General features: G+C 45.1%; 1 protein-coding gene across 3 annotated transcripts in view; it reads right to left on the bottom strand.

Moving 5' to 3' along the window:
• Positions 1-13,352, bottom strand: part of BNC1 (basonuclin zinc finger protein 1) — a 457,822-nt gene that overhangs the window by 240,485 nt on the left and 203,985 nt on the right. The gene's annotated exons all lie outside the window — the stretch shown is intronic.

Raw genomic sequence — 13,352 nt, 5'->3', positions numbered from 1 at the left:
ACAATTTAGGTATATTTTGATTTATTTTTCAATTTTTAAAATGACCAATAATGTCACATACAAGGAACAAATTCCACAGCCCCATGACCACATATTACAACCACAGTGATCGAATAATATCACATACAAGGAACAAATACCGCAACACCATTTCCAGACCACATATTACCACCACATAGTGACTGAATACTACAATACTGATCAGTAATTAAAAAAAACAAAAACACAATTCTATCACCATAAGTGCCAGTATTCACAGGAGATCTGTACTTAGTATGCAGTGTCTGTGTAGAGGTTATACAGTGATCACTGGTGACATTATATACAGGAGCTCTGTATATAGTATACAGTGTATAGTGTCAGTGTATAGGTAACACTGACTCACCAGTGACGTCTCTAGGTGAAGTCCTTCATCTTTCATCCAGCAAAGACCGCCATAATTTCTTCCAGCCAGGGCTCGTTTCTGCAGGAAATAACACAGTTATCTAGAGCTCCGCTTGCAGAACATATTACTTTATTTTTCCCAACTTCTACATTACACCACATGAAGAAAAAAAGGCGACATAGTGTCACTCTGCACAGTAACAGTATACTCAAAAAATAAAATAAATACATCACTGCAGTAATAATATCCCTTAATTAGCCCCTATGGTAATAATATTCCCCATCCTGGCCCCTTGTATCTCATTCCTGGCTCCAGCCATATGTTCTCACATCCTGCCCTCATGAGTATCCATTCTACCCCATACGATCTCCCCATCCTGCCCCATCTGTCTCCATCGTATCCATCCTGCCCCATGATCCAACCCTGCCCCATGTCTTTCATTCTGCCCCGTGTCTCCAATCATGCCCCATATCTACATTCTGCCCATGCCTCTAGTCCTGCCCCCAGTGTGTCCAGCATATTGCCCCTAGTGTGTCCAGCATTCTGCCCTAGTGTCTCCAATATTGCCCCCAGTCTGTCCAGCAATCTGCCCCAGTGTGTCCAGCAATCTGCCCCAGTATCTCCAGCATATTGCCCCCATTGTCTCCAGCAATCTGCCCCAGTGTGTCCAGCCATCTGCCCCAGTGTGTCCAGCATATTGCCCCCAGTCTGTCCAGCAATCTGCCCTAGTGTGTCCAGCATTCTGCCCAAGTGTCTCCAATATTGCCCCCAGTGTGTCCAGCAATCTGCCCCAGTGCGTCCAGCATATTGCCTCCAGTGTGTCCAGCATTCTGCCCCAGTGTCTCCAATATTGCCCCCAGTGTGTCCACTATATTACCACCAGTGTGTCCAGTAATCTGCCCCAGTATGTCCAGCATATTGCCCCAGTGTCTCCAATATTGCCCCCAGTATGTCCAGCATATTGCCCCAGTGTCTCCAATATTGCCCCCAGTGTGTCCAGCAATCTGCCCCAGTATGTCCAGCATATTGCCCCCAGTGTGTCCAGCAATCTGCCCCAGTATGTCCAGCATATTGCCCCCAGTGTGTCCAGCATATTGCCCCCAGTGTGTCCAGCATATTGCCCCCAGTGTGTCCAGCATATTGCCCCCAGTGTCTCCAATATTGCCCCCAGTGTGTCCAGCAATCTTCTCCAGTGTGTCCAGCATATTGCCCCCAGTGTGTCCAGCATATTACCCCAGTGTGTCCAGCAATCTGCCCCAGTGTCTCCAGCATATTGCCCCCAGTGTGTCCAGCAATCTGCCCCAGTGTCTCCTCTCCAGCATTGCCCCCAGTGTGTCCAGCCCCCAGTGCGTCCAGCAATCTGCCCCAGTGTGTCCAGCATATTTCCCCCAGTGTGTCCAGCAATCTGCCCCAGTCTCCTCTGCAGCATTGCCCCCAGTGTGTCCACACTCCAGCATATTGCCCCCAGATAGTGTCCAGCATTCTGGCCGTTCGCAAAAAAAACAAAAAAAAAAGAGTTCTCCTCACCTGACCTGCACTCCAGCGGCAAAGATCGCTCCAGCGGCGAAGATCCCTCCAGCAGCACGCACTCGCTGGTGACTGACAATGATGTTAGATGTCGGCGACATGTGCGCTGCGCCTGCGGCTGACTTCAGCTGCCAGCCTCCAATTGGCTGGTGGCTGTTAACTATTGACGTGCGGGCGCACGCCCGCACATCATTAGGTGAAAGTGCCGCAGCGCCGGTAGGGGCCTGGTGAGCAAATGAGACGGGGCCCGATGCGGGCCCCCTCTGCCCACCGGGCCCATACGCCAGTCAGGGCAGTAATGCCCTGATGGCGGCGGGCAATCTGAACGATAGCCCAGGGCCCCCCCACACCACTGGGCCCTGGGCTACCGCCCAGATTGACCCTATTATAATCCGCCCCTGACGTTATGGTTTATTGGGGATATAAACAGTACAGAGCCTTGCTGGCATAACAGTAAAACAAGCAAAAACACAGTCCTTTTGAGTCCATTACCTGCAGGGTTCACCTGCAGTTATCCCGCACAGTGCTTAGCTCATGCAGGAGCCATCTGTGAATTCCTTCTCTCCCAATACACAACACACACTGACTCTCATGGCCAGGTATTTAACACCCATGTGATGGTCACATGACCTTGACCTCACAAAGGTCCTGTCAGAACTCTGCATGTGGAGATACAGTGAACCTCCACCCACCTGTTCTATGAAGGTACACTTAAACCAGCCCATAACATAGGTTCCTATTAACCACTGGAGGCAAAAACACTCTGGTTTTATATCACTGACCGCAGTAGGCGCAGTGACACGTATCTCCTTTCAAATACTATGCCAGTGACTATGTCACAATATATACTGTACACATATTTTGTAAGAAGGCCGCCGGACGAGTCCTTGAGGGGAGATGTGTCATCACGGTTATTAGCTGCGGTAAGGTGAGCTCGGAAGTATGCTCCAGCATGCTAGTGCTGAGAGAGTTATTTGGCCAATCCACGGCTGGGTTTTACGAGTGGTCATAAGAGATAGGTGGGAATGACCGCTCACATATCCCAACCCCAGGGGCATGATTTGGCTAACAAAATGGAGGACAAATCTCTCATTCAATGTCTGTGGAGGTGTGGAGACCGTCAGTGTGTGTGTGCTTAAGACACTGACCCGAGCGGGTGGACTCGCAGTACTATATGGACTGTTTATTTTTCTGTTTGTCTGTTTGCTTTTCACTTTGTTCCGGTAAAAACTGTTCGTTTGTTTTGGCTATCCAGAGTGTTTTATGGAGTATTAAAAAACTTGTCTGGACATTTCAACAATTCTGCTTCCTGTGCCTACCTCAACCTCATCTGAGTGAGTACAGACTCCTATAATAGATAAATATTACATATATATTATAAATATACTATATGAAAAAAAAAAATAAAAAAATTATATATATATATATATATATATATATATATATATATATATATATATATACATATACACACGCACACACACATATATACACGCACACACACACATACATACATACGTAGCTCTGTCGGAAATTAGGAGACCACTGCAAAATTTTCAGTTTTTCTGATTTCTCTCTTTATAGGTATATTTTTGAGTAAAATGTAAATTGTTTTTAAAAGGCTGGAATTGGGCATGTTGTTCTTTGTGAGGGACATATGAATCAAGCTGCATGCAAGGTTATCCTGGAAAAACAGTTGATTCTTTCTTCTCAGGCAATGTTCCCCAACTCCGTGGACTGGTTTTTCCAGGGCAGGACAATGCGCCATGCCACACAGCTAGGTCAATCGAGGTGTGGATGAAGGACCACCACATCAAATCCCTATCATGGCCAGCCCAATCTTCATACCTGAACCCCATTGAAAACTTCTGGAATGTAATCAAGAGGAAGACGGATAGTCACAAGGCATCAAACAAAGAAGAACTGCTTAAATTTTTGTACCAGGAGTGGCATAAGGTCACCCAAAAGCAGTGTGAAAGACTGGTGGAAAGCATGCCAAGACGCATGAAAGCTGTGATTAAAAATCATGGTTATTCCAAAAAATATTGATTTCTGAACACTTCCCGAGTTAAAACATTAGTACTGTTGTTTCTAAACGTTTATGAACTGTTTTTTTGCATTATTTGAGGTCTGCAAGCAATGCATTTTTTTGCAATTTTGTCAATTTCTCATTATCAGAAAATAAATACTAAATTTATTGCTTGGAACTTCGGAGACATTTTGTCTGTAGAATAAAAAGAACAATTTATATTTTACTCAAAAATATACCCATAAAGAGGAAAATCAGACAAACTGAAAATTTTGCAGTGGTCTCTTAATTTTAGCCAGAGCTGAATACATATATACATACATTGCTCGAAAAAATAAAGGGAGCACTTAAACAACAGAATATAACTCCAAACAAATCAAACTTCTGTGAAATCAAACTGTCCACTTAGGAAGCAACACTGTTTGACAATCAGTTTCACATGCTTTTGTGCAGATGGAATAGACAACAGATGGAAATTATTGGCAATTATCAAGACACTCAATAAAAGAGTGGTTCTGCAGGTGGGGACCACATAAATCTGAGTACCAATGCTTTCTGGCTAGTGTTTTGGTCACTTTTGAATGTTGGTTGTGCTTTCACACTCGTGGTAGCATGCGACGAACTCTACAACCCACACAATTGGCTCAGGTAGTGCAGCTCATCCAGGATGGCACATCAATGCGAGCTGTGGCAAGAAGGTTTGCTGTGTCTGTCAGCGTAGTGTCCAGAGGCTGGAGGCACTACCAGGAGACAGGCCAGTACACCAGGATACGTGGAGGGGGCCATAGGAGAGATACAATCCAGCAGCAGGACCGCTACCTCAGCCTTTGTGCAAGGAGGAACAGGAGGAGCACTGCCAGAGCCCTGCAAAATGACCTCCAGCAGGCCACAAATGTGCATGTGTCTGCACAAATGGTTAGAAACCGACTCCATGAGGATGGTCTGAGTGCCCGACGTCCACAGATGGGGGTTGTGCTCACAGCCCAACACCGTGCAGGACACTTGGCATTTGCCACAGAACACCAGGATTGGCAAATTCGCCACTGGCGCCGTGCTCCTCACAGATGAAAGCAGGTTCACATTGAGCACATGTGACTGATGTGACAGTCTGCAGACGCTGTGGAGAGCGATCTGCTGCCTGCAACATCCTTCAGCATGACCGGTTTGGCAGTGGGTCAGTAATGGTGTGGGGTGGTATTTCTTTGGAGGACCACACAGCCCTCCATGTCCTCACAAGAGGTAGCCTGACTGCCCTTAGGTACAAAGATGAGATCCTCAGACCCCTTGTGAGACCATATGCTGGTGCGGTTGGCCCTGGGTTCCTCCTAATGCAGGACAATGCCAGACCTCATGTGGCTTGAGTGTGTCAGCAGTTCCTGCTAGATGAAGGCATTGAAACTATGGACTGGCCCACCCATTCCCCAGACCTGAATCAGATTGAACACATTTGGGACTCTCTATTTCATGACATATTTTACGTCACGGTAGTGGTAACATTTCTTTGATGTGACTTGCGTTTATTTGTGAAAAAAAACAGAAATTTTAAGAAAATGTTGAAAATTTTGCACTTTTCCATCTTTGAATTTTCATGCCCTTAAAACACAGAGATATGTCACACAAAATACTTAATAAGTAACATTTCCCACACATCTACTTTACATCAGCAGAATTTTGGAACCAACATTTTTTTTGTTAGGAAGTTATAAGGGTTAAAAGTTGACTAGCGATTTCTCATTTTTACAACACAATTTTTTTTTCAGGGACCACATCACATTTGAAGTCACTTTGAGAGGTCTATATAATAGAAAATACCCAAAAGTGACACCATTCTAAAAACTGTACCCCTCAGTGTGCTCAAAACCACATTCAAGAAGTTTATTAACCCTTCAGGTGCTTTACAGGAATTTTTGGAAGCTTTAAAATAAAAATAAAAAATGAACATTTAACTTTTTTTTCACAAAAAAATTACTTCAGCTCCAATTTGTTTTATTTTACCAAGGGTAACAGGAGAAATTGGACCCCAAAAGTTGTTGCACCATTTGACTTGAGTACACTGATACCCCATATGTGGGGCTAAACTACTGTTTGGGTGCATGGCAGAGCTTGGAAAGGAAATGCAGACTGATGGAATGGTCTGCGGGCATCACATTGCGTTTGCAGAGCCCCTGATGTGCCTAAACAGTAGAAACCCCCCAAAAGTGACCCCATTTTGGAAACTAGACCCCCCAAGGAACTTATGTAGATGTGTTGTGAGACCTTTGAACCCCCAAGTGTTTCACTAAAATTTGTAACAGAGCCGGGAAAATAAAAAAATCATTTTTTTCCCACAAAAATTATTTTTTAGCCCCAAACTTTTATTTTCCCAAGGATAACAAGAGAAATTGGACCCCAAAATATGTTGTGCAATTTGTCCTGAAGATGCCAATACAGCAGAGCTCAGAAGGAGCATCATTTTACTTTTTCAACGCAGAATTGGCTGCAATTGAGATCGGACACGTTGTCGCGTTCGGAGAGCCCCTGATGTGCCTGAACAGTGGAAACCCCCAATTCTAACTCCAATCCTAACACACCCCTAACCCTAATCCCAACCCTAACTATAACCTGTAACCACACCCCTAACCAGAACATGCCTCTAACACTAATCCCAACCCTAACCACACCCCTAACCCCAACACACCCCTAACCCTAATCCCAACCCTAATCATAACCCTAACCACACCCCTAACCCTGACACACTCGTAACCCTAACCGTAAATTTAATCCAAACCCTAACCCCAACTCTAGCCCCAACCCTAACCCTCACTTTAGCCCCAACCCTAACCCCAACGGGAAAATGGAAATAAATACATTTTTTTATTATTTTTCCCTAACTAAGGGTTTTACTATATATAGTGGGGTTTTATAGCGGGTTTTTATGTTTGGCAGCTGTCACACACTAAAATATGCTTTTTATTGCAAAAAATAGTCTTTGCATCACCACATTTTGAGCGCTATAATTTTTCCATATTTTGGCCCACAGAGTCATGTGAGGTCTTCTTTTTTGCGGGACAAGTTGATGTTTTTATTGGTACTATTTTCAGCACTTGACATTTTTTGATCGCTTTTTATTACGATTTTCCGGAGGCAGAATTAACAAAAACCAGCAATCCATGAATTTCTTTTGGGTAGGGCGTTTATACTGTTCAGCATGTGGTAAAATTGATAAAGCAGTTTTATTCTTCGGATTAGTATGATTACAGAGATACCTCATTTATATAATTTGTTATATGTTTTGGTGCTTTTATACAATAAAAACTATTTTATATAAAAAATAATTATTTTTGCATTGCTTTATTCTGAGGGCTATAACTTATTTTTTCGCTGATGCTGTATGGCAGTTTTTCTTTTGCGGGACAAGATGATGTTTTCAGCGGTACCATGTTTACTTATATTCGTCTTTTTGATAGCATGTTATTCCACTTTTTGTTCGGCATTGTTTTTACAGTGTTCAGTTAAGGGGTTAACTAATGGGACAGTTTTACAGGTTGGGTCGTTACGGACGTCGTAATACTAAATATGTGTAATTTTATTGTTTTTTTATTTACATAAAGAAACACGGGTTATACATACCTAGTAATGTGTTTTTTCAAGAGACATGATGGCACCACGAGAGAGGGGATCCGCCCTTCAAGGACAGGAAACCTTCAAGATAAAAGGGGCGGCTCCTCTCTCCACATCAGTTGTTTTACAGAGTATGAGAGGAACTCCGCCGGTTAGTGTACACATAATACATCCTATATGATTCTAATCACCAATACCCAAGGGAATGTATAACGCTAATAATGCTTATAATTCACCCAACTAATGTCTTGATCAACAGGGTGGGAATATAAGGGTGACGTCATGTCTCATGAAAAAACACATTACCAGGTATGTAATACCCGTGTTTTTCCATCATACATGACGGCACCACGAGAGAGTTACAGAGATTTGTATTCTCTTTTAGGGAGGGATCACTGCTTGTAGCACTCTTCTCCCAAATGTGAGATCAGAGGTAGCAGATAGGTCTAACCTATAATGTTTAAAAAATGTAGACGGAGAGGACCAAGTGGCCGCCTTACAGATTTGGTCGATGGTGGCATCTGCTCTCTCCGCCCACGACGTCGCCATGGCCCTCGTGGAGTGGGCTTTTAGAACCTGTGGAACAGCCCTGCCTGCACTACTATATGCTAGAATAATGGCTTCTCTCACCCATCTAGCGATTGTTTGTTTTGAGGCTTTAAGGCCCTTTCTCGACCCCTGGAATGAAACAAATAAAGCCATCTGTCTCCTCCAGGATTTTGTCACCTCTAAATACTGTAAGATACATCTCCTGACATCTAGGCAATGGAGTCTCTCCTCTTTCTTGTTGCTAGGATTGGGACAGAAAGAGGGTAAGGTTATATCCTGAGCCCTATGGAATCTCGATACCACTTTGGGGAGATCTAATTTTAATACCACTCAGCTGACAATGCGTGTAAATCCCCAACCCTACGGGCCGATGTAAGTGCCACTAACAAGGCTGTTTTTAATGTTAGTACTTTATCTGATGTTGTGTTTAATGGCTCAAAGGGGCTTTCTGTCAAAGCTGTCAATACTAAATTTAGACCCCATGGTGGAGGAGTAGGGGATAGAACAGAGTCAGCTCTACTACAGGCTCAGATAAACATGGTCACCCACCTATTGCTTGCAAGGTCACAGTTAAATTGGGCGGCTAAAGCTGAAATGTGCACTTTGAGGGCACTAACAGCCAATCCCAGATCTAAGCCCTTGTTCAGGAACTCCAATATTGCCACTATCGGGACCTCCCCTTCCCGTATTGGCCCTGAGCTGGACAGAATTTCTTCCATATTCTCCCATAGATCTTGGTCGTTACTGGTTTTCTGCTGCTAAGTAAGGTGGATACTAAACCAGCTGAGAACCCTTATTTTTCTAACAATGACCTTTCAAATGCCAGGCTGTCAAATGCAGCCCGGAGTTCTGTGGGTGGCTGAAGGGACCCTGTGTTAGAAGGTCCTGGTCCTCTGGAAGAACCCATGGGTCCGTCACTGACATCACTCTTAGCCAGTAAAACCATGGTCTTTTTGGCCAAAAGGGAGCTATTACAATCACTCTGGCCTTGTCCTCCCTGATCTTCTTCAGAACTGCTGGAATTAGACATATTGGTGGGAAGGCATACAAGAGTCCTGACGATCATTCTATGCTGAAGGCGTCTACTGCCAATGATCTGTCTGCTGGGTTTAGAGAGCAGAACTTTTGCACTTTTTTGTTGGCTTTTGAGGCAAAGAGTTCTACACTGGGTCTTCCCCACATGTGCACTATCTGTTGAAAAACTGACTTTTTTAGGGACCATTCCCCTTGCCTTAAGTGGATCCTGCTTAGAAAGTCTGCCTTTATATTGTCCACACCTCGAATATGCAGGGCCGATAATGAGAGGAAATGCCTTTCGGCTAGAGTCATGAGTCTTTTGGTTATGTGCATTAATGACCGAGATAGGGTGCCCCCCTGGTGGTTTACGTATGTGACCGCTGTTCGGTTGTCCGATAGGACTCTCACATGATGCCCTGGTAAGTGTGGAAGCCACCTTCTTAGTGCTTTTTCGATCGCTAGGAGTTCCCACTCATTTGAGGATAGATTTTTTTCCTCCGGAGCCCAGTGGTCCTGGACCCATAGTGTGTCTAAGTGGGCTCCCCACCCCCAAGGACTGGCGTCCATCGTGAGTATTTTGGAGGCCGTGTATGTCCAGGGGACTCCTCTTGGAGATGTCTATCTGTAACCACCATCTGAGCGATTGGAGTACAGAGACCGGGAGGGTGAGCTTCAGTTCTAACTGTCCCTGAAGCTCTAGGTCATTCTGCAGTATACACCATTGCAGTTCTCTTGCATAGAACTGGGCCCATTTTACCACTGGTATGCATGAGGTTAGGGACCCTAACACCGACATAGCTTTCCTCAAAGTCATTTCTGGCTTTTTTATTGATGTCACAATTATGTTTGATCTTCTCTTCTTTCTCCTCTGGGAGGCGACACTCCTGTGCCATCGAGTCCACAGTTATCCCCAAATAGTTCTGAACCATTGCTAGTTCTAGCTTGGATCTTTTGAGGTTCAGCTGCCATCCCAGTGTCTTGAGTGTGTCCATCACTATTCTGACTTGCTCCTGACAGTGAGAAATTTTTTTCCCCACACCCAGGAAGTCATCTAAATATGGTATTATCAGAGTATCTTTCTCTCTGAGATGTGCTGTGACCTCTTTTGTAAATACTCGTGGGGCTATTGCTATCCCAAAGGGCAGAACCCTGTACTGAAAGTGACGTAACTGGGACCCCATCTGAACTGCCACTCGTCCTTTACTTTAGGTCTAGGACTGACATGTAACACCTTCGCTGCTGATTTTATCGTCTCGATTTTGAATGATGGAATTATTAGATAATTGTTGAGGCCTTTTACATTTATTATTGTCCTCCAAGAATTGTCCAGTTTTTATGAGAAAAAGGGGGGGAATAAAAACCTTCCATCCTTTCCTCTATCGGAACTTCTTCCAAGACATGTTTGTCTAGAAGAGATATTACTTCCCCTTCTAGACTGCTCTGTTTCTCTTGTGAGGACTGTACTGGAGTCTGCATGTATCTTGTTGGAGGCCAGTGGTGAAATGTTAATTTTAGGCCTGATCCTAAAATTTGTCTGATCCAGATGCTGCATGAGATGCTCTCCCTGGCTGGAAGGAAGTGAGAGAGCCTCTCAACCACCTGAGAAGGACCGTCACTGGGAGGGTTTCTTGGTGTCCCTGGGGGACTTGCCAAAATAGAAGCCTTTTCCTCCCCTGGATCGCTTGTCAAAGTTGCTCCTGTCTCGGTCCATTTGTAGTAGTCCAGCCTCAGCTGGTAAACTAATGCATTTGTGCTTCATTCTATGCGCGCCGCCGGTAGTCATGTCCGGTGTGCGTTACTTAATCAACTATTCACCTGGTTGATCCTGCATCTGCCATCCTGGCGCAATGCCTGTGCCGCATAACCATGCCAGAGTGCGCACCCGGCAACCACGTCCGGTGCGCGCTGCGTGCTGTCCTCCAGGTGCGCATCCGGTCATCACTTCCGGTGCGTGCCGATTTTTTTGGCCCTCCTGCCCCTTAGTCCTGTATCAAACGTTCCGAGTGCTGCCGCTGGGTATTGTGCGCACGCACATATCCACCATTTTTTGGTACCCGGCGCCGGCTGGGAAGGAGGCTCGCAGCGCTGGGAATGTCCATGCCACGGATCTCCAGGAGGCAGCGCAGCACTCACCCCCAGCGTCCTGATGCTTCCTGTTATGATCCTTAGTGGCTGAGGATCACAGAATGAACTAGCTAAGTAACTGAACATAGAACGAGCTCTAGGGAGGTGGTAACTGGACTGACCGCAAAACCGGATCCTAACCAAACACACTGAAGGTAGCCGGTGAACGTGCCTAAATTCCTGGACGTCTCGACGCAGCCTGAGAAACTTGCTACCCCTATAGAGAAAGTAAGACCTCACTTGCCTCAGAGAAATGACCCCAAAGATATAGGAAGCCCCCAACAAATATCAACGGTGAGGTAAGGGGAAAATACAAAACGTAGAAATGAAAACTGATTCAGCAAATGAGGCCCACTAATACTAGATAGCAGAAGACAGGCAGGGAACTGTGCGGTCAGTAAAAAACCCTATACAAAATATCCACGCCGAGAATTCAAGAATCCCCACACCAACTAACGGTGTGAGGGGAGAAACTCAGCCCCCCAGAGCTACCAGCAAGCAAGGAAATCACATATTAGCAAGCTGGACAAGGACAAGTAAATAACCAAGAAACATATTGAACACTGATGAGCAAAAAATAACCAAACAGAAAACTTAGCTTCTCTTGAAGAGACTGATAGCGAAGGAATTCAGGAGAGATCAAAATAGCACTGAATACATCGACAGCAGGCAAACACTGAAAGTCCAGGTGAGCTAAATAGGAAACCAGCTAACAGATAACGAGACAGCTGATCCTGCCTCAGACCTGCAGAATGACACAAAGAGCCACCAGAGGGAGCCCAAAGACAGCACTCACACAGTACCACTTGTGACCACAAGAGGGAGCCCAAAAACAGAGTTCACAAAAGCTTCCCAGCAGTGCCTTCTCCAGACACCGCTCCATTGTGCAGCCTCAGGTACCGACCAGAGGAGGGAGGGGGAGGGGGAGAACCTGCTTTCTATGCTCGACAAGGAGGCCCCCAAACCTCTGAGGAGACTTTCCCAGCCCGGGCACCAATGTGCCTTACGGGCTGCATGGCCACTTTAGGTCAACAGGGGGGAACCTAATAGTGACCCCCATGGACAGCAGGATTTTATGGCAACAGGGGGGAAACTCTACATGCGGCCCCGAGGCTTAATTTTTACCCGGGCATTGCCTCACGGGTTGTGGCCATGCTTCGCTCAGGGGGAGCATGGAATACATGGCCCCCGAGGCGACTACCGGCACCTGGTAACTGGTGCAGCAAACAAATCCACCCGACCCAGGCATCGTCTTCTGTTCTTCAGAAGTCTTCATCTTGAGGGTTCCCCATCAAGGACAGGAAACCAACTGATGTGGAGAGAGGAGCCGCCCCTTTGATCTTGAAGGTTTCCTGTCCTTGAAGGGCGGATCCCCTCTCTCGTGGTGCCGTCATGTATGATTGAAAAATGTATTTATTGGAACATTATATTTTTTTTCTTTATTTAGAAATTAAAAAAATATTTTTACACAGTATATATATATATTTTTTTACATTGTCCCAGGCTGGGACATCACTGTATTAAGTCCGTGACCGTTCCTTGTACTTAGTGCGGGGTGTCAGCTGTGGGAATCAGCTGACACCCGGCCGCACTCCCCCATGAACACGGTTGATCGCGTGTGACGTACTACTTAGTCCATGAGGATTAAGTCCCAGGTCACATGGACGGAATAGTACGTCATATGGCAGAAAGGGGTTAATCTATACTTTATTTTATGTTTTTGCACTTGGTATGTTAATTGTTGTGGTGCAACTATGTTAAGATGATTTTCATTTCCCTTCATTTTCCTTCTCTCCTCTCCCTCCCTAACCCCTTTCCTCTGTTCCTTTGTTTGGTTACCTTCCTTTCCCTTCATTGCTTTCCTGACCCGTTATCCCCTATACTGTAAAAATCCCCCAATAAAAATAATTTTGAAGAGAAAAATTGAAAAATGGAAAACAAAGGAAACAAAAATGGTTTTACAAATAAATCTTGTTTGTTTTCTGCAATAAAACATGCTCAACTAAATGCTAAAAAAACCTCACACAGATGCACAGATTTGCAGCTACTAGCGTGTGAAGTGCCACAGAATTTAGCATCACTGGTCCTGAAGAATAAGTGGGATAAAATTTCCATTCAAAT

Source organism: Ranitomeya variabilis, chromosome 5 (genome assembly GCF_051348905.1).
Source record: "Ranitomeya variabilis isolate aRanVar5 chromosome 5, aRanVar5.hap1, whole genome shotgun sequence".
In the NCBI taxonomy this organism is placed as follows: Eukaryota; Metazoa; Chordata; class Amphibia; order Anura; family Dendrobatidae; genus Ranitomeya; species Ranitomeya variabilis.
Note: the sequence above shows the minus strand (reverse complement) of the source record. Positions and strands in the feature narration are given on the sequence as shown.